Below are 22,580 nucleotides of genomic sequence, written 5' to 3'. Positions count from 1 at the left end.
AGAACTCAGGTTCTGTGTGGATTACAGGGGACTGAACTCTGTGACGAAGACCGATGCTCATCCTATCCCGAGGGCGGATGAGCTCATTGACCGGTTGGGAGCTGCCCAATATCTGAGTACCTTTTACCTTACATCTGGGTACTGGCAGATCTCCCTGACAGATGGAGCAAAGGAAAGGTCAGCCTTCTCCACACCTGAGGGTCACTACCAGTTCTGCGTGATGCCCTTTGGGCTCAAGAACGCCCCTGCCACTTTTCAGCGGCTGGTGAACTAGGTCCTCTCCGGGATGGAGGCTTTCTCGGTTGCTTACCTGGATGACATCGCCATCTTCAGCAGCAGCTGGGAGGACCATTTGGGTCACCTTCAGGCTGTCCTTCAGGCCCTACAGCAGGCGGGCCTGACGATCAAGGCCAGCAAGTGCCAGATCGGGCAGGGGTCGGTAGTGTACCTCGGTCACTTGGTGGGTCGAGGCAAGGTGCAACCCCTCCAGGCCAAGATTGAAACCATCATGGCCTGGGAACCCCCCAAGACTCAGACGGAGGTCCGAGCCTTTCTGGGCCTCACCGGTTACTACTGACGCTTCGTCAAGGGGTATGGTACAATCGTGGCCCCCTTGACTGAGCTTACATCAAAGAAGCACCCTCGACGGGTAATCTGGACCGAAGTGTGTCAACGAGCCTTTGACACCTTGAAACAAGCAATGTGTGCGGCACCTGTCCTCAGGGCCCCTGACTTCTCCAAAGAATTCATCGTCCAAACGGATGCGTCAGAGCATGGCATCTGGGCAGTGCTGTCGCGGCTCAATGAGGAGGGTCTGGACCAACCTGTGGTTTTCCTATCCAGGAGCCTACTCCCCCGGGAACAGAGGTGGAGTGCGATCGAACGGGAGGCTTTTGCGGTGGTATGGGCTCTGAAGAAGTTGCGGCCATACCTGTTTGGCTCGCACTTCCTGGTTCAGACCGACCACCGACCCCTCAGGTGGCTGATGCAAATGAGGGGCGAGAATCCTAAGTTGTTGAGGTGGTCCATCTCCCTACAGGGAATGGACTTTAAGGTGGAACATCGCCCAGGAGTGGACCACGCCAATGCTGACGGTCTCTCCAGGTATTTCCGCCTTAGTGAAGAGAACTCCCAAGGGATTGGGTAGCTCTCCCCACTTTCAGCTGGGGGGACGCGTGTTAGACCTGCCAGCCCTTTGGCTGTCCCCTCCTCATTTTTCTTCCTTTACCCTCTAATTTTTTTTGTCCACTAGTATTTTTGGTGTTGACTTAGAGGCTCTGGGCGCCCCATTATCACTAATTGATGGTGTGGCGCAAGGTGCTTCCCTAAAATGGAGGGAGAGGGAGAGCTCCTCCACAAAATGGTGGCCTAAACTGTCACCTCAGAACCTGGGCCATAGGCTGGCATGAGGAGTTCCAGAACCTTCTGGACCACTCTAGACAGTCAGGGCCCAGGCTATATATAGAGGTGAGGTGTGTCGGCCATTGTGTGTGAAGTGAGTTAGTCAGGAGTAAAGCACCTGAGTGGGGAGGTAGGTGCACTGGAGGGGGGAACTGACTGTTCTTAGGGCCTGCTTTCTTCCCCCCCCTCGGTTGACACTGCCCCCTACCTCGTGACCTAGCCCTGCCTACAGCCTCTGACCCTGGGATCACGTTAACCTTTTTGTGCTCCCCGCCTAGCCAGGACCCCTGAAGAGAACTGGGGAAAGGAGTTATCATCTACGACTTTATCTACTACTTCCCTGACTGGGCCTGGGTCTCCCCTATCTTGTTTTGCCACTGGCGTGTGGACTGCCACCTCCCAACCCACCTGCCCTGAGCCAGGGCGTCGCTGTGAGGAAAAAGGGGGCGCTAAGCGCTGAGTACATCGCCAACCCCGAACTGCAGGCCACCTATTAATTTGTGCCACCCCCATCGGGGCTGCCCCAAAGAATAACTCACTGCCGTGGCCCTGGGCCGTGTCGCTTGTTCCCTGCTGTCCTTGGGGCCCGCGGGGAAGACCGGGGCACCGCCGCTGCTGTCGCAGCCTCAACGACGCGGCCCTCTGTGAGGAGAGGGCCGCCGGAGTTCCAGTAAGGCTACGTAGGCCTGAAGCCAGCAGCTCGGGTCACCTGACGGGGGCGGACTGCCAAACGCCGCCCCCGCCGCTGTGCCATTTGTATTTTGGGACGCTCACCCGCAGACCGTGCTCTGATTGGCGGTTGCGGGCGCGGGCCCCTGAAGCTGACGAGAAGTCGCTGTGGAGCTCCCCGGCCTGGGTGACGGAGCCGTCTGCAGTGGCCCGCGAGGGCCGAAGAACCGGGTAACACCTGGGGGAGGCGGGCGGAAGGCCGGAGAGAGGCCCTGGACTCGCCCCTCCCCCGGGGAAGTTCTCCGACCCATGTCTCTTGCCCCATGCAGGGCCCCCTAACGCCCGGGAGCGGCACCGCACCGACCGGCGGCCGCCTAAGAATTAATTAACTGTGTCCCTGACCCGGCGGGAACTGAGTAGAAGAGACCCGGGTTCACACCCCCCAAAAAAAGGCTGAAGGGATCACCGGTGAGCGCCTCAAGGAACTGCAAAGTTGGTACACCAGTGATAGAGTGATTAGCACTGCGGAGAACTAGAAGGTTTAGTGCTCTATGTTGAACTCCCAGATCTGAAGTGCTATTGGTTCCCTGGGTACAGTGCTATGTCACAGGCCATGTTTTGAGGTGCTAGTAATTGCTATGTGCAGCGCTATGTATAATGATTTTATTCAAAGCGTTATGAAATTGCTATGTGCAGTGCTATGTTTAATGATTCTATTTAGAGCGCTATGAAATTGCTATGTGCAGCGCTAAGTGAAATGCTCTATTTCAAGCGCTGTGAAATTGCTATGTGCAGCGCTATGTTTAATGATTCTATTTAAAGCGCTATGAAATTGCTATGTGCAGCGCTAAGTGAAATGCTCTATTTAAAGCGCTATGAAATTGCTATGTGCAGCGCTATGTTTAATGACTCTATTTAAAGCGCTAGGAAATTTTCGGTGCTGTGTTTGACCGCCAGGTGGCGCGCTTGATTTCATACCAGGTCTAAGGTATTTATGTACTGCCAATCTAGTCACAGTGAAATGTACTGATCCTAATGTGATTTAGATAAAAACTGATTGGTTGCATTTGGAAGAAAAGAAAAACATGATAAAAGGAAAGATAACGTTTTTCTAACTCTTCTAATTCCTTGGTGTAGCGTCGTTTTTAGTGATGGTACGCTGGAGTGCTGAGGTGAGTGGGATGCAAGCACGACATGTTACCCTGGAACGAGGCCTGTCCACCTGAGCCAAGCTACCGTAGGTCTTTAGGTCCAACAGTGTGCTCCCACCCCTTTTCCTGTTTACTAGTACTCCCGTGAGTCATTGAGCTGAGAAGCTTGTGGATGAAGCACCCGCATGCCTGTGAGAGGTACCTGACCTGCGAAAGATGTACGCAGCCTACTCAGAAAACTCCACATTTGAAAGACTGTAATCTCTACTGATGACAGTTAAAGAACCAGAAACACGTGTCTAGAGAACAGCACTATCTAGGCCAACTGTGGCAAAACACTTGAACACTCTTGAAGCAAGCAAGTAACTGAAACTGCATTTACACAATGCCAGGGGTGAACCTTGCTGGGAGGTGAAGCGGTGTGCTCCCACCCCTTTTCCTGTTTAATAGTACTCCTGTGAGTCATTGAGCTGACGAGCTCGTGGATGAAGCACCCGCATGCCTCTGAGAGGTACCTGACCTGAGAAAGATGTTGGCAGCCTACTTAGCAAACTCCACATTTGAAAGACTCTAATCTCTACTGATGACGGTTAAAGAACCAAAACCATGTGTCTAGAGATCAGCACTATCGGCGCCAACTGTGGCAAAACACTCGAACACTCTTGAAGCAAGCAAGTAACTGAAACCGCATTTAACACAATGCAAGGGGCGAACCTTGCTGGTAGGTGAAGGGGTGTGCTCCCACCCCTGTTCCTATTTAATAGTACTCCCGTGAGGCATTGAGCTGACGAGCTCATGGATGAAGCACCCGCATGCCTGTGAGAGGTACCTGACCTGAGAAAGATGTTGGCAGCCTAATCAGCAAACCCCAAATTTCAAAGACTGTAATCTCTACTGATGACGGTTAAAGAACCAGAAACACGTGTCTAGAGATCAGCACTATCTGCACCAACTGTGGCAAACCCTCAAACACTCTTGAAGCAAGCAAGTAACTGAAACTGCATTTACCACAATGCCGGGGCGAACCTTGCTGGGAGGTGAAGCGGTATGCTCCCACCCCTGTTCCTGTTTAAAAGTACTCCTGTGAGTCATTGAGCTTACAAGCTCGTGGATGAAGCACCCGCATGCCTGTGAGAGGTACCTGCCCTGAGAAAGATGTTGGCAACCTACTCAGCAAACCCCACATTTGAAAGACTGTAATCTCTACCTATGACAGTTAAAGAACCAGAATCGCGTGTCTAGAGATCAGCACTTTCTGCGCCGACTATGGCGAAACAGTCGAACACTCTTGATGCAAACAAGTAACGGAAACTGCATTTACCACAATGCCAGGGGCGAACCTTGCTGGGAGGTGAAGCGGTGTGCACCCACCCCTGTTCCTGTTTAATAGTACTCCCATGAGTCATTGAGCTGACAAGCTGGTGGATGAAGCACCCGAATGCCTGTCAGAGGTACCTGACCTGAGAAAGATGTATCGAGCCTACTCAGCAAACCCCACATTTGAAAAACTGTAAGCTCTACTGATGACGGTTAAAGAACCACAAACACGTGTCTAGAGATCAGCACTATCTGCGCCAACTGTGGCAAAACACTTGAACACTCTTGAAGCAAGTAAGTAACTGAAACTGTATTTACCACAATGCCAGGGGTGAACCTTCCTGGGAGGTGAAGCGGTGTGCTCCCACCCCTGTTCCTGTTTAAAAGTACTCCTGTGAGTCATTGAGATGATGAGCTCGTGGAAGAAGCACCCGCATGCCTGTGAAAGGTACCTGACCTGAGACAGATGTTGGCAGCCTACTCAGCATACCCCAAATTTGAAAGACTGTAATCTCTTCTGATGATGGCTAAAGAACCAGAACCACGTGTCTAGAGATCAGCACTATCTGCGCCAACTGTGGTGAAACACTCGAACAACCGTGAAGCAAGCAAGTAACTGAAACTGCATTTACCACAATGCCAGGGGCGAACATTGCTGGTAGGTGAAGCGTTGTGCTCCCACCCCTGTTCCTGTTTAATAGTACTCCCGTGAGTCATTGAGCTGACGAGCTCATGGATAAAGCACCGCATGCCAGTGAGAGGTACCTGACCTGAGAAAGATGTTGGCAGCCTACTCAGCAAACCTCAAATTTCAAAGACTGTAACCTCTACTGATGACAGTTAAAGAACCAGAAACACGTGTCTAGAGATCAGCACTATCTGCGCCAACTTTGGCGAAACACTCAAACACTCTTGAAGCAAGCAAGTAACTGAAACTGCATTTACCACAATGCCAGGGGCGAACCTTGCTGGGAGGTGAAGCGGTGTGCTCCCACCCCTGTTCCTGTTTAAAAGTACTCCCATGAGTCATTGAGCTGACGAGCTCGTGGATGAAGCACCCGCATGCCTGTGAGAGGTACCTGACCAGAGAAAGATGTTGGCAGCCTACTCAGCAACCCCACATTTGAAAAACTGTAATCTCTACCGATGACGGTTAAAGAACCAGAAACATATGTGTAGAGATCAGCACTATCTGCGCCAACTGTGGGGAAACACTCAAACTCTCTTACCCACGCTCTGAGCGCGTGGGTAAGGTCCGTACCACGCGTACCCCTACATCACCACTACAATGGTGGAACGGACCATACCCATGCCCTCAGAGCGTGGGTACGGTCCGTCCCACCATTGTAGTGGTGACGGGTATGCGTCCACGTCCACTTCCGTTGTTGCGGTACGCAGGTATTGGTGGACATGCCCCCCAAAGTGACCAGACCCTGGAGGTAATGTATGTACAGAATATAGTATTTTTTACGTTGGGTAGGGGTTATGTTTCCTGCCCCTCGCCTTCCCTTTGCCCCTGGGTGTTGTTCTGACCTTCTGTGGCGTGCGCGCCGGTTTCGGTGCACCAGGTCGTAGGCTAGGAGGGCCGGGATGACACGTAGAATGGGGTCCATGGCTGTCTGTCGCGTACCTGTGCTCCTTCTTCGCATTGTCCTCAATTTCCCGGGAGTTTTTGGCTGCCGCAAAAAATGAGCCGTGCGGAGTGACGTAGGCACGAATCGTACTTGCTGGTCCGTAAAACGCTGCCTGACTCCGTCCGGACGTCACGTACGTGATGTCCCGGATCAGAATTGTGGGTATTTTTTAGCCGCACGTATTTTATTACGATTCGTACGGAAATGGTATTACTGTACGAATCGTACTTGCAGCTTTGTAAGGAGGATTTCCCGGGTACGAGTCGTACGGGGAATACGCTCCGTACGACCATTCGTACCCGGGTTTTACAGGATCGGAATCGGCACCCAAATGTTAGAGGGACGTTATAGTTAGGAGTACATGTAAATTAACTTTATATTTTAAAAAAAATTACATTAACTGAAAAAACCTAAAGTTTAAAGGAACTTTATAGTTAGGTGTACATGTAAAGTATATTTATATATTAAATGTTTAAAAACCCAAAGAAATTTACTGAAAAAAACCTAAAGTTAAAAGGACAATTAGGTGTCAAGTTGCACCACAATAATTATGGTGTAAACATAAAAAAGTCTGAAATTCATCAGTTATAGTTCTCTGTGATAACCACATATTGTGCCCCGACCATGTATTGCCAGAAAAAATAGTGTTCAGTAAAAAGGCCCAAAAAAAGAAAATCAGGTGGGAGAATAGAAAAGGGCAAATTTCCAGCACCAGGTGTCTGTGTGGGGGGTCCACCGAGAGTACAAGGAATGAGGAGTCTCTCACTTTTGGAAGCCCTCAAGGTTCAAGATGAGGAGATCATTGGGGCATTAGTAGGTACTGGGAGAGACAAGCCTGTGGTGGTTAGGAGCATCCAGGATACTTGTTTGAGAGACCACTGGGTAAAGTACACCCCATTGTGAGGGGATATTTTTATCAGAGTGTAGGTACTGAAGCACTCCATTCTGGGTGTCGAAGAACACTTTAACCTGGGTATGAGCAGACTACAGGATGAAGTGATGTGTCAATCCCTGGGTGTCATAGCCCCGGGTGCATGGCTAGGAATTTTACATCCAGAGCTCAGGGTTTTAGGAGCTGTGGGTTGTTTCATTGAATACATAATAGCCGAGGGACATCACAAGTAGTCGCAATAAATCATCAGAGAGCAGCACTCAGAAATTCGCTTTTAAAGTAGGGTTTAGTGCCCCAGGCTCCCTGAGTCAGATTGAACCCTCACTTTTTCATACAGATACAGATGCTATCCAACATTCAGATCTGCACTTTACAATGTACGGATGCTGATTGTTGTTACTCTCTACCTTCCTAAATACTCAGGGCCTCATTTACAAGCCCATTGCACCGCTGGTGCATCACTTCTTTTGATGCACCAGTAGTGCAGTGTGCCTTCCCATATTTACAAGGCAACGTAAAGTCCCTTTTCACGCACTACTCTGAGTGTTGCTGCGGGTGTTCCCATGCAGCATCCATAGAACCTGACACAGTCCCAGATGTAAAAAGTTTTGTAAACCTGAGAATGTGTCAGAATCCTATGCCTTCCCAGAGGCGGCATAGGAGTGGCGCAACAAGGAGAAATACTTTTACTTCTCCTTGTTTTTTCCTATTTCTAAATGCATAGAAAGAGGAAAATGACATCAGATTTGTTTTTGTGCAGGAAGGTGTCCCTTCCTGCACAAAAAGAATCATACCTGCAATTTATACACCCTTTGAACATGTCGAAAGGATGCATGAACTGGCGCGTGGCAGACAGTTGTGCTCCAGTGCAGGGGGAAGGACACAGATGCGTCATATTGTTTGAAACACAGCCCGGTGCAGCAAAATGGCTTGCGGCACCATGCTACGTCCTTTTTTTGTAAATGATGCATTTAGTTTGAATATGCAAATAATTTGTTGATATTTGTCATTCAACTTCCCTCTCCAATTAGTTCCTCTCCTTCATGTGGCTTCCTTCCTGTTCACGGATATATCAATATAATGTATTACACCCCTTAAATGAATTTGTGCTAAAGTTAGAGACGTGCTTTGGTGCAGACATTTCTGAGTCTGTTCTAAAATAACCGATAGTTCATCCAATGCACTGTTGTTAGAAATCTCATTCTACAAGAAAAGTCAGAGAGCACTTCATAAAATATATAAGAGCAGTACATTTGTCACATCTTTTTACCTGTGGACGAGAGTCAACAAAGTCTACAAAAGAAAACAAAATGAAAACAGACACAAAGAAGGTTAATAAATACTGCAGTTAATATATTTGTTGATTGTTGATTATTTGATCAGCAAAAGTAATCACATCTCTTGCACATTCTGTCTAACTGAAGTCATCTTTCCCTTTGAGTTGCTCCTGAAAATAACAAGAGGGGCATACTTACCTACTGTTAAGTTGTTAAACTAAAAATCCGATCATGGAGTTGATTAGCAGATAAATGCTGATGGCATCTTTATAGATAATGTCTGAAGTTAACTTTAAACTACCCACTGTTGTACTTTTGAAACACCCATGATTAGACTGGGCACAAGACAAAAAGCAAAAAAACGATGGACAGATCTCTGTACTGGGGTGAATGCATGACATAGATCTGCATTCTGTCCATCAACTGTTGATTTTGCATTTGTCACCCCGAGTGGGACGGGTATGCCCAGATGTGGGTCCCGTGCTGTCCATGTCACTGGAATCAAGCTATCCTGGCTGAAGAGGGGTGAAACCCCGAAACCGGTCCTAGGATGCTTGTTTCCAGTCCAGGGAGGACCTGGCTTGGCAGTTCGGGCTGGACTGTTCCCATGAGGCACAGGGTCAAAACTGATTTGCATATGGCTGGGTTCAAACTAGAATGGCATGGTGAGCAAAAAAACGATGGATTTAGGCCCAGATCTCTGTACTGGGGTGAATGTATGACATTGTTCTGCATTCTGTCCATCAACTGTTGTTTTTGCCTGTGACTCCTTAAAGCATTAGCTACATGAGCATCACCTCCTAGTCCTGCACACTGATGCAAGTAGTAATCAATGGGGCATATTTATGAAGCCTGTGGCATCGCTTTTGCACCACACAACGTGGTGCAAAAGCAACGCAGCTCAGAAATAAGATTTATGAAGCCATGAATAGCCACCAAACATGCCCTGGGTGTCTTTATGAATCTTGATTAAAGCAACCTTGCACAAATCACTGTGTTATCTTTCTCTGCATTAAGGAAGCATTCCAGGGCCGTTGCGTGGCTGTTCCCATGCAGCTCCCATGGTTTTTGACGGATTCCCCGATTTTTAAGAACTGGACACCTGGAAATGTGCCAAAAAACTCCTTCACAGGACAGGCATAACACGTACAAATATCCTTATTTCTTCTAGTTACTTCCTCTACAAGGTGTAGGTGTCACAAGTCATCCATAATGGTAGGCAGTATAGTTTAAGAGTGCCTGGTCTTGAGAAGCACAAACTTAGAATTAATCATAATAATCAAAAGTATCCCAAAACACTGGTACAATGAAGTGTGAAGACTCTGCACCTGGATGTCATTAGCCTTACTGAAGCAGTAATCAGAGAAAGGCAAAAGGTCACTCCTGGCCATCAAAATTTCTCACCCTTAACAACAGAATCTGCTGACTCACCCTCTCTCCCACAACATCCACTAAAGAGCAGGGATTAAAAAAGGGTTAATCAGAAACTCTACTAAAATGTCCTCACTGAATATATAAGGGAAACTGAGTGTTCATCCTTGATCATGTCAGTGTCTGGGTCTCCAGATTCAGGAAACACACTTGTACTGCCTGGGAATCTGTATCCATTCTCCAACCTTTGCTATGCCAAACAAGGGACAATCAAAAATGGATGCCTCAGGTACCACGGGAAGTTTGGAGGGGAAAGTGTGGTTGATCAAAATCACAGACTGGAGATCTTATAATTTCGATGGCCAATAGTTGGGTACAATTAATGGGTCCCTCGCTAAAGAACCTCCCATTTGTGCTGGGTCTCCGTTGTTCATTCTCCCTTCAGTCTAACTTGGAGAAGCTGAATTGAAATCATCGTGGTGTTGGCATGTGGATCCCATGTAGTTGTTCGTTTGTTTCCGGGGGGGGGGGCTACCCAGCTAAGGGCAGGATTGGGACTGGCATCGCACAATGTGTGCTCGTGGGTCATACATTGCAAGGGCTTTGCAGTTAGAGAGACTGCCTGAGAGGTGCTCCTTCTCGTTGCTGGCTGTGGCACCTGCTGGTGGAGCTTTCAGTGCAAGGGGTTTGCCTCCATTGGGGGGGGGGTTATATAAGAAGTGTGTTATAAGTCCTGCTGTTGGGGCCTTTGGGGGCAACTTTGTGGCAGAGACTGCCTGGGCTGCATTCCGTGTACTTCTTAAGGTCTCTTAAGAGCTCTTAAGACAGGTTTGAGATGCTGAAGGGGCTTCTTTTTGGTCATCCTGCGATGGGTGGCCTGATATTTACTGGCTGGAGGAAACCGCTGCAGGTGTTTCCTTCCTCCTTAGACTTGCTGTGCGCTGGAGTGGTGCCCTGGGCTCTGTAGGAGCTGGGGCATCAGATTGCAGTGGTGTCAGCTGGCTGGCTTGAGGAAATCTTTTGGCTTATCATCTTTAGGGACCCTCCCCCTAAGCTCTTCACTGCCTTCTTTCTTCCTGGGGGTCCCCACCAGCCGCCTCTGGCCACTTGTCTTCTGGGGCCTTCCACCAGCCGCCTGGAGGCGGATGGTTTTTGGGTCCTATGCAGCTGGTATGGTCCCTGCCACTGGAGATTGGTGTGGGGCTGGGCAAGCTGCCTCCTTGCTGGCCACTCTCAACCTCTCTGGCTCACTGGAGGCACTAGTCGGCAGCCTCAAGTTGCTGAATTGTGTTTTGGGGCTTTGATGTCCTGGGAGCAATCATTCTACTCTTGATGCAAACTTGGTAGATCTGCGGGTCTCCTTCGGGGTACTCTGGGCTTGTGGGCTTCAGTCGGCTGGTGTCACCGGTTTGTTGACCTGGATTTCGTAGGCACCAGTGAGCTTTGACGAAGTGCGGATGAGGCCACTCCTGGGATGAGTTGGAAACACGGGCAGGCCTTCTGATTATGACCCCGCAAGCTGCACCTGGCACTAGCCTGGCCGCTTTCACAGGGGAAATCTAGGCTCGCACACTCACAATCAGCTACAGCTGCAGCGCCCGTTATCATTTAAAGACTTTTGAGCCTCTTCAGTAATGCACTGCAGGAGGGGAGAAGGGGGGATGTCGCTTTCCAGCAACCATGGGATGGGCTACTGGCTGCCCCCAAAAGACAGCACCCTCTGTCAGTGGCGGTAGCAGCAGGAGCAAGGGCAGGCGGACTAAGGCCAGAAACTGCGGCGACACACAAGACAGACCACTGCACTTACTACTGACCGCTAACCGCTGTGCTAACCTCGAGCATGGTTCCAGCTCCTGACCCCTGGCTCTGCGGCTCCTGGCTCGCTACTTCAGCGTCTCTTCTCTTCAGTCACCCGGAAAGCGCCAGCATCTTATGTCTTTAGTCACGCAGAACTAGGAGGTGTTCTATCCCTTTCTGTCTGAAGAACGACCACATATACTGTATTTCTATATACTCCTCAAAGTACATAAAGGCACACAAAAAGAAATATTTGCCTCCAGGACACACAATTGTTCAGGCGTTGGGTCTACCTTATAACCTCTCTCAAGAGTTTGAGATTGGTTCTGAAGACTATTAGTAAAAAAAAGTTATCCTACTAAACAGCTATGAAGGACATGATCAGTATACTTGAGGGAATAACGTTTCATTCATCTCAGGAACTGCTCATAAGCATGGACGTGGAAGCATTGTACATAAATATTCCTCAAGAGGAATCCCTGTGAGTAATATATTTAATATTGTCCAATATAATGAGGACTCCGTGACTCCAAAATACTTTGTACTCAATTATGCCCATTTCTCCCATTCTCTTCTGGTTTGAAAATTCATTCTTTCTCCGGACACATGGTACCTCAATGGACAACACATTTGTCTCAAGTGTGGCCTTTCTTTATGTGTTTGACTTTGATTTGAGGAATGAGTTAAATATCTCTAACTCATACATAGAACACATCAGAATCTGGAAATATTATTTCAATGACGTATCGATAATATGAACATCTCAACCAGGAATTTACCAACTGGCTCAATGACAGGAAGGAATTCTAAAATTCCCAGTTACCATCAGCAGGAGGAAACTCTCCTTTTTGATTTAATAATCACACCATATGAGCAAACCTAGCAACTGTAACAATCATATATAATCATATATTGTCCATGAAGCATGCCTCTTCTTCACTAACACATCACTCCTACCCTCGCCAATGTGAATTACTTGTTTTGAGTTTAGATGCTGCTTCAAAACGGAATTTAGCTGTTCATATAAACACCTCCAAAAAAGTAACACAGTTTTAGCAGCAGAAATAAACTTATGCTTGACACCCCACTTTTCAAATAAGAGCTACCTTCTACTTCTGAGGATACGAACCCAAAATATGTAATAACCCCAAGTCCATTTCATGAATTCCCTTTGCTTAACTATTCTCAAAATCTACTGAAATAAATTCTCAGAAACGAATGCCCGAGCTTAGGCTCTGCCTGGTTATTATGTATGTCTCCAACAAGTCACTAAACCTAGTCCCGAGCACTGCTTGCCACAGAAGTAAGTGATTCAATCCAGTGGTCTTAAGTGCTGCAATTCTTCCTATATTTTGCTAACATATGGTTGTCTCGAGCGAACACGTGTTTTATCATTTATGACTACTTCAGGCTTTAGTTATCAAAGTGCACCACACCTACATTCCTAGATTTAAGATCTGAAATCGTTCCAAGTCATCTCATCCATGTTTAACTCAGATGGATAGTAAGTCGCTCTCCTAAATGGGTTCATGTGTCCTCCTTCGCCTCATGTGTTCAGGCGCCACAAACACATGGCGCTACAGAGGGCATTATCACAAGAGACACAGTACTTGATGTATATCGAGGAAACTCTTTACATTTTGATAGGTAACCTTCATAATGTTTTCCTGATCATGCCCAGCCAGGCATAAATATTTGTGCCCACTTCTTGTTTTTAAGTTTATTTCAGAAACGTTTGGTATTTTCATAAAAAATCAATGATAAAAACATTTATATATAAACACATGGTACAAAAGGCTCTTCCAAAAATATGTTCTGAAATATTTTATGAATAGGGAGAATAAAATGCAAATATGAATGCAAACCACAATTAAAGGGCATTTTTGGTTAAAAAAATTGACTTTTTGTATTGCAAGTAGCGCAAAAACAGTCAGTCGGAATTTGATTAAATTTGGCAGTATTGTAGATAATGGCATGCAGATGATGCTTTTTGTGGTGGCATCAAAAAAGGGCAAGTATTTTTAGAGTTATTAGCAGTTTTAACTCAAAGATATTTTTTGTTGCAGTAGTTTTGAGGTAGTACTGTGGTACATAGCAATGACAAGTAATTCAAGGCAGCCATGTTGTTTTAAGGTCACTTTGTGGCAGTTCTGGCATGGTGCCTTAAAGAGAGGTAAATATTTGGGTTTATGGGCCACATGTATGAAGCCTTTTGGAGTTCGCAAGTTAGCTGATTTGCAGATTCGGCCCGTTTGCAAACCCCAAAAAGTAATTTCACATGTGTCAAACCCAAATTGCACATCGGTAACCTGTTACCAAATCACAAATTGGGTTTTGCGATTCGGTATTAGGAAGGGGCGTGTTTAGGGCTTCACTTTATTATACCGAATGGCATCAGTATGTAAAAATGTTTTGCGACCGAAATGCGGTCGCGGAACTTTCCCACTTTTGCCACCTACTTCAAGTACCCCCTTACCCTTTGTGAATGTTTGTAAAAGCATTTTTTAAGAGCAGGCAGTGGTCTCATGGACCACTGCCTGCTCTAAAAAAATGAAGGGAAAACTTTTCTTCTTTTTCTTTCAAAATGCAACCCTTTTTCCTTCAAGGAAAACGGGCTGCTTTACAAAAAAAGATGCAGACCTCAGCAGGCAAATTGCGATCTACCTAATTAATATTAATGAGGTATTTCGGTTTACGACCCACTACAAATCGGTATATGAAACTCATGGATTTTCATTCATTGTACATTATGATTACCTAATTGCGATTCTCAGGAAGTCAAAATTAGGTAGTCGCAATTTCCAATTTTGATACCTGTGGCTCTTTATGTTTCCATACCTAGTACCAACTATTTGAGATAATAGGCAGGGAAATATAATTAAAGGTTTCTATAAATTAAAAAAAGATAGTACAGAGTACTGAGGTACTACCTAGGTAGTATTGCTGTACCCTAAACAATGTTAAAAAAAAAACTATATGCAAAAACATTGACAATTTGTTATTTATTTAATTATGTCAAAACATGTCTACACATTACCGTTCTATTGCCCACAAATTACTGTGTTACTTTTAAAAATTGCATTTTTTGTGAAAAACACAGTATCTGGTGAGTACTGGAGTGGTACTGCTTAAACTGGTTACATAAATATATAGAAAATTATACTTTAAAGAAAATGGTAATTGGTTGGGAACGACAACAAAACCTTCTACTTACATATGCTTAAGGCCGTAAGCCACAACACAATAAAAGTGTACTAAAAAAGATGATGGCTGACTTCTAAATTTGTGGAGCCAGACATTAGCCAATTATAAACTGGCCAGGTACCACAATATAGAGATAGCATACAGCGGAATACCATGGCACAATATGTCACTACGGGAAACTTTGCAATTCTATTGCATTACCATTGCGTTACACAGAGTTGCAAGGGCTAAGCAATACTTATGCAAGATTTACCAAACAACGCAAGGCCAGCATGCGTCGCCATGGTTTGCTTGGTGCAGCTACAGAAACGCAACGCCGTGTAAGCCACTGCCTTGCGTTACTCTGCACACTATAATCTACTGTCCACCAAAATATCAACTACATCTGTACCCCACTAAACTGTACAGCTATACACTATACATCACTCAGTGCTATGCTATGCTATTCCACTGTATGCCACTGCAGTGTACACCACTCCCTTGTACGCTACTCCACCATATGCTATTCCACTCCACTCTACGCTATTCCACTGTATTTCACTCTACTCTACAACACTCCACTTTATGGTATTTCACTACATGGCATTCCAATACAGACTACTCCACTGTATGTCACTCCACCCCACGCCATTCAAATTTACGGTATACCCTTGGGCAACACTCCAATCTACCACATTTCAGTATATGATATTCCATGCTACCCCACTCCACTTAATGTCACTGCATTATTTGTCACTCCACAGTACATACCACACTGGATGCAAATCCTATGTTTCCTTAATCTACACAAAGGGTCCTTAACTTGCACTTCACTTCACCGCTTTGGAAAAAGATCTCTAATAAAGATCCCCCTTGAGTGTGTTCATCAGGCACTGCAAGGCCGGTCTGACGAGAAGCAAGTCCGATGATGAATCTTGACACCCACAAGGGTATGTGAGGGCCCCATTTAAAAAAGAAACTACTCCCCTTGCAGTGGCTCGTTTTCTCTGAACTACTCCCCTTTGTCCCATTTTCTGCCACAAATTTTCCCCAATGGCAGGCATCTACCATTTTGGTGGAGGGATGCCTGGCTGTCAAGATAACATTACAGACTTCAGGAGGAAGGTCAAAAGTTGACAATTGTTGCCGGTCAATATCCATGCAAGAAGACTAAGAGTTGACTGGATTGGGTGGAGGACCCTCCCCTGATGCTGCAACAGAAAATCCTCCCGCAGACACACCTTGATCGGAGGACATATGGCCATGCTCAACAGCTTAGGATATCAAACTCCCCGTGCCCACTCCAGAGCCCCAAGGAAGATTTGGGCCCAGTCGTTCCCGATCTTCTTGAGAAATCTGGGCAGGAGTGCTATGGGTGGAAAGGCATATAAGAGACCTAAGCTCCACTCAAGATGAAAAGTGTCTCAGATTGACAGCTGCTTGGAAACTTCAGCATGCAGAACTGCTGACATTCCACATTTTCCCAGCAGAGGCGAACTGATCTAAACAAGGCTCTGCCCACTGTTGAAAGTGACATGACACCACCTCTGGCTAGAGACTCCATTCAATGAACTGCTAGGTATCTTCGGCTGAGTTCATCTGCTCTGGTGTTTAGAGATCCTACCAGATGGTGAATCTTCAGGCAAATGCCCTGATGTTCCAGCCATGTCCAGAGAAGAAGAGCCTCTTGACAAAGAGTACCCAACCCGCCCGCCATGTTTATTGCAGTACCACACGGCGGTGGTATTGTCCATGAACACCTGCACTAGCCTTCCCTTGATGGAGGGTAGAAAGACTTTCAATGCCAATCGGATCACTCCGAGCACCAGCAGGTTGATGTGGAGACCAGGTTCCACTGAAGACCAGAGTCTTCGACTCTCCACCTTTCCCAGATGACCACCCTTTCCTTGGAGTGACGCATCGGTCACTACTGTCATATCTGATTGGGGAAGGGATAGGGGTATGCCGCTGACCCAATCGCAGTTTGTTAGTCACCGCAACAGGTCTTTGGCACTTCCCTCTGAAATCTGGACCATTCAAAGAGATTCCCGTGATGTTGCACTCACTGGAATTTCAGGTCCCACTGTACAGCCAGCATATGACAGTGGGCATGTGTCAGAAGCAGGATGCAGGAGTCTATTTGTCCCAGCAGCCTCAGAGTTAGTCTCAATGAAATCTAAGATAGAGGCTGAAACATCGGTATCATAGCCGGAATATCCTGGACTTGCCATTCTTCAGAATAATCCCAAAACTGCACCATGTCCAGAATGACTCCAATGAAAGGGAGCATCTGAGAGGGAGTCAGGTCTAACTTCGGCACGTTGATAGTTAACTCCAGCGAGTGGAAGAGGTTCACCATAGTCTGGAGGTGGGAGATAACGGCCAGGGGTGAGCCTGCCTTCAAAAGTCAGTCATCAAGGTAGGGGAGGACTGGCACCCCTGATGTCCAGAGATGGGCTGCAACCACCGCCGTCACTATAGTGAACACCCAAGGGGTACTGAGGAGGCCAAAGGGAAGCATGGCGAACTGAAAGTGCTCATGGCCCACTATAAAACCACAGGTAAAGCCTGTGGGCATGCAGGACAGCGGATATCAAAGTATGCGTCCTTCAAGTCCAACGCTACCATACAGTTTCCTGGGTTAAGGGCAGGCAGGACATGAGCTAGAGTGATCATTTTGAATGGCTCCTTCTTGAGGAAGAAATTGAGGAGAGCACAGGTCCAGAATAGGACAAAGGCCTCTGTCTTTTTTGGGATGCAGAACTAACCGGGAATAGCAACCATGACTCACTTATGGCATCAGCACCCTCTCTATGGCTCCCTTGGCTTAAAGAGACATCACTTCCTGACGAAGCAGGGATAGGTGATCCTCCATCAGCCTGTCACAAGTTGGTGGCTTGGGGGATAGGTAGTTATAAAGGGGAGGGAATAGTCCCTTCAAACGATCTGCAAAACCCACTGGTACGATGTTATGGACCACCAGTAGAACAGGTGATGGTAAATCCAGTGGCCCACTGGGTGACCATGATGGTAAGAAGGCAGATTAGGAGAGTTTGTAGGCTGCAGGTTCCAGACTGGTGGTGGCCTGCTTCGACCACTGGCTGTCTGACTCCAGGTGCCTGTGGGTACAGCGACCTCAGCCAGGCAGAGGCTGGGAAGTGTATGCGGCAGCAGGGGGCTATCTTGCCTCTTGGATTCCAGATCCCGTGGTGTGGTTGGGAATGCACCAGGATTTACATGGGGAATGGAGGCTTGGACCACTAAGCTTTCCAGTATAGGGGGTTTTGTGGGGAGGTTTTGGTCCCATGGAGTGGGGTTGCAGACAATCGACTTGTTCACTGGAGTCCCTCTGCTGGGCTTGGACCAAGTCCCAAGCAGGATGTCAGTAAGTGACTCATTGAAAGGAGAAGTGGTTCTCATGGGGATACCACCGGATAAAGCACTTCTGTCACAACATTCCTCTTGACTGCCACAGAAGGCAAGCTGAGGTCTAAGACTTTGGCCACCCTACCATTGCAAAGGACACTCCCTCCTCCATAGCCACAGTAGGGAGAGAAAGCATACCAGTATCTTGAGAAGTGTACAGTCTACTATCTTCTCCCAGATCCACACACTAGTCCATATTGGTGTCATAAGGCTGGTATTCCTCAGGATCTAGTGACCCCTCCCATTCATTCCTGAGTTCTAATAAGAATAAGGCTCAAGCTCCGGCCTGGAAGGCATGGCTTCAGTCGATGCTGGAGTTGGCACTGGATGATGCCCCTGTGGCTCTGTGTCAGAGTCAGGAATTAAAATGAGGTTGGCGGCCCCATTGGTGTTGGGAGTATGAACATCGAGACTGGTGCCACGCAAGGTTATATTGACATGACTGGAGTCGGTCTGGATCCAGGAATGGATCCAAAGGGCCTGACTTGCACTTGAGGAACCAGCACAGAAACAGAAGGGGCCCTTGTCGAACCATTGGGCCCCAAAGGCACGCCAGAGAGAATGGGCTGACCAAATATGAGTTGAATGGTCTCATAAATTTCTTATGGGTGGGCTGGGGTCACTCCTGCTCCTGGAAACTCATGGAGGCATGGAGACAGCCCAGGCACTATCTCTACCATGGAACCAGGCCTGAATGTGGATACTCGCTCATCTAGTCAGCCTAAGGACGTAGAGAAGTCAAAGCTTCTCCTTCTTGTGGTGACCCACTGACTTGGAGTGAGACGAAAATCTCGAACTCCATGACTGCTCACAGGACCTTCCTCTCGACCGGGACCTCGATTGTCATGGCGTTGCACATCAAGTCACAAGGAGCTTGAGGGATCACTCCTTCAAGCCCTTCAGGTTCATGGCGCGGCAATCTGTACAGGCCTTTGGGTTGTGGTCACGCTTTAGACACCAGAGGCATACAAGATACGGGTCTGTCACTGACATTGATCAGCAACAGGTGTCAGGCTTGAACCTGGCCTTCCTTGATGGCATTCCTGCCACACTAGGAGGAAAAACCTAAAAAATCTGCGCTAAAAATTGAAAAAAGGTTTCTCTTCTCTGGATCTGTGCTGACTGGCGTGGAAATGAAAGAACTGATTTCAGTGTGTTGGGGTGGTGCATATATAGGCACCGCACATGTCACTTCTGGTGTGGACGATGCCACGCAGAGAGGAAAAATGCCAACTAACAATGTGCAGGGGTACTGCTCACAAACAACTTTCCGGATCTAGTGTGATGCCTGGGGATAATTCTGTGGTAAGGAATCTGTGGCTAGATAGAGTCTCTGCCAGATACAACATTACTGAAGGTAAGTAACTTTAGCGTTTATTGAAGCAAAAGGGGAAAAACTGTGGGTTTGATTCACAAAGGTAAACTTGTACTTCACCTGGAGTTTTCACTCCAGACCCACAGTGTACTGTTCGCATCCGGAATAAAATCTTCACACTCAGGGGTGGAATGTGGAGGTAAAGTTACTACTCGTAAATGCCTTCTGTGAATACGAAAAGTCGTAAACTGAGACTTTTGGTCTAGGTTTACCTTTGTGAATCCCTAAAAGTAGTAAACTTACACAGAAGTGTAAGTTTACAGTTGTGAATTGGGCCCTGCATATTTTACCCCAAGCACCAGCACTGAGTTCGCTGAAAGTCAGATTGGTGAGATCTGATCCTTGTGGAAGGAGTTCTCTTGTGCTTGAAGGACATTTTCCAGGGCATATAGATCCAGCTGTCCTACCCTTTTGTTCTTTTAGGAAGAGTTTTTAGAACAATCTGCTGAAATTATTTTCCATTCTAATGCTATTTCTCGGTTATGTTCACATATTCTGAAGTGGAGTGTTCCAGTGTCTTTCACTGGAGGTTCAATTTCACATCCCTTGTTCCTGGGTCATTGACATTGAATTTCTCTCTAGAGAAGGTACAACCGTTCAAGGGAGCTCCGAAGTAAAAATGATCACGAGCACTGAGTAGTGCTAGAGGGCACTGTACAGTTTCTGAATGTTTGGATTAGGCATCGAAAGGTAGAGTGCATGGTTCTGTGGGGTTTTTGTTGGTAGCCTGTTACATGTTCATCTTATCAGAATCTGAAGACTCACCTGTTTCAACTGCATCTAGATTATCTAGATTAAAGAGTTTAGCTGTTTCTGCAAGTCTCTCTAAACTCAACTTCTGTTCTCTAATCTCTTCACTTCTCCCCTAAGATCTCTATAGCTGCACAGACTCTCACTCCTGTAACTCAGTCTCATGACTTGCTTTCCAATGCTCTAGAAGTGTAAATCAGTTGCTTGTTCAAGCATTTTTTAACAACTCTATAATAATAACACTGAGCATGATGTTTCAGTGTACAGCACACTAATACTGCCTGCTGCAATGTGATATAGAAGACAGTCAAAATGAATTAAAAAAAAATAACATTACTATGATGCTCTTTCAAGAAGAGGGCATATTTTAAAGCCAATATTTCAAATGTGATCAGTTATTAGCATTATTCAATGCAGTGATCTTGGAAGAGTTCACCTAGATTGTCACTACAATTAGGGGTGGGCAGAACTCGAGGGGTTTCACTCAACGGAATTCCGTGGAGTGACATAAATACTCTGCAAGATTCTGTTGAGTTCCAACAATGGGTGGAAAATATGCATGTCACATGGCTTATGCTACAATTTAGTACCAGTAGCGCAAGCTGCACTGAAAAAACAGCACGAATGGCACCATGCAGTGCGCAAGAGCGCACAGCCATGTGAGCTGGCTTTACTGCCACTTGAGTAGTAAATGGGCAGCAAATCTACTCAAGAAGCCCTCTGACCATTCGTGACAGTCTGAGTTTGAAAATTGTCTAAGAAGCGCAAAATCTAACTTACGCTCGCATTTATGCAGCCTCCATGGAAAACATTCTGCCACACAGGGATTGACAGAATTTGCCCACGAACTCCGCATAAGAAGAATCATCAAATTTTGCCAATTCCATAGCCAGAATGCGTAGGAAGCCACCTTTCTATATAGTGTACCACAATGGGTTACACTGTATAAAGAGGTCGAGGAGACCCTTATTGATTTACAGAGGTAAAAGTAGATTATACTAGCATTCTATTTTATGGTTGTGTGGCGGACAGATAGGCTTATCAGAGGTTAGTGCTCAGCATTTGTTGTATTTACTGAGGCAATAAATGATACACGCTTTCAATGAACGAAGTTAAGACCGAATTTGAAAAATAGCACTTCTTTATATATAAATATTTAGGCCAAGAACTTTGGGTGCAAAGTAAATATATTTGCAAAATAGAAATATCACAGTAACTGCAAGATTCACAGTTGTGCGCAATTACACACAACACATTCCCTATGGAAGGAAAAAGGCAATTGGAAAATCAATACAGTGCATTTACTTTTATGGATCACCTTTTGGAAATTGTAAGGTTCAGGAGCCAAGGTCCAATTTCCAGGGCCAAGTTCTTGGGAGCTTCCTGGATTTCACCACGAGCAAGGGGACGTTGTAGCTGGTGCGCTACGAAGAAAGGGACCACCTGCAAAAGCAAAGAGGAACTTTTAGGAACGTCTGAGGCCTCTCAAGGGAGAATTGAGGTTGCAAGGGCTCTGGGCCGATGGAGCACAGCTGTTTCGAATATTCCCCAGCCGGGCGGGGTGGGTGCAGTGAAGATTTGCAGCTGGCCAAAGACAAGCAAAGATACACCTCGCTGTCAGAGGCTACCACCTTGAAGCATCGATTCTGGAGCTGTTGGGCCACGACTGAGGTGGAGCTCTAGAGCCATCATGTCCCTCGTCAGGTGCTGGCTCGCTGTATAGTTTGAGTTCTGCTGGACTTGATTTCATAGGTTTTACGAGCAAGCGGTCTGGTACCCTAGGTATTCGTGCCTTTAAGCTCTGGTGGGTCCTGGACCTGGAGACTTGGTGCAGAGGCTGAGCTGACCCAAAAGAGCAAGAGTACCTTTGGCTGGCACTTGGATATGTTGGTCGGGCTAGGGAGCAGGACGACACTGGACCTAACTTTGCTGTATTTGGTGCCTGCGGCTGCAGGGATATAGTTCCTCTAACTCAAGGGAGTACCATAGCAATTTATGAAGGGCTGATGATGCTCTGGGGTTTGTGGAGACCACACAGCGATTAGATGACCTGGAGGATAGCAACTTTTAAGCTCTGTTGTGGAAGGCTGGAGTTTGTGCCCAAAGTCCACCACGAGGTCTGCAAGTCTCGGTCTAACAATGTTTCTTTGTTTGTCTTCTTCTTGTGTCTATGGATACGGCTGTTAGGGTCAGGGGATGCCACCTAAATACTACATTTAGGGGCATTTACAAGGGAGTGACAGGTAGTATCCAATGAGCTCCTTACCTGGAGTGTCTAAGCCCTATATTATAACCCCCCCCCCTGTGGGACAGGGACATAGCCCTATCCCTGATTGG

The 22,580-nt window shown here is 46.8% G+C and overlaps 1 long non-coding RNA gene across 1 annotated transcript in view; it reads right to left on the bottom strand.

Moving 5' to 3' along the window:
* The window catches only part of LOC146806021 (uncharacterized), a 77,010-nt gene that overhangs the window by 35,560 nt on the left and 18,870 nt on the right, over positions 1-22,580 (bottom strand). Inside the window, exon 2 of the long non-coding RNA XR_014967544.1 lies at positions 8,335-8,357. This is a non-coding gene — a long non-coding RNA (uncharacterized LOC146806021). The remainder of the gene's footprint in view (positions 1-8,334; positions 8,358-22,580) is intronic.

This window comes from Triturus cristatus, chromosome 8, assembly GCF_964204655.1.
Source record: "Triturus cristatus chromosome 8, aTriCri1.1, whole genome shotgun sequence".
NCBI classification, from domain to species: Eukaryota; Metazoa; Chordata; class Amphibia; order Caudata; family Salamandridae; genus Triturus; species Triturus cristatus.
This window is presented reverse-complemented; position numbering and strand designations above follow the sequence as displayed.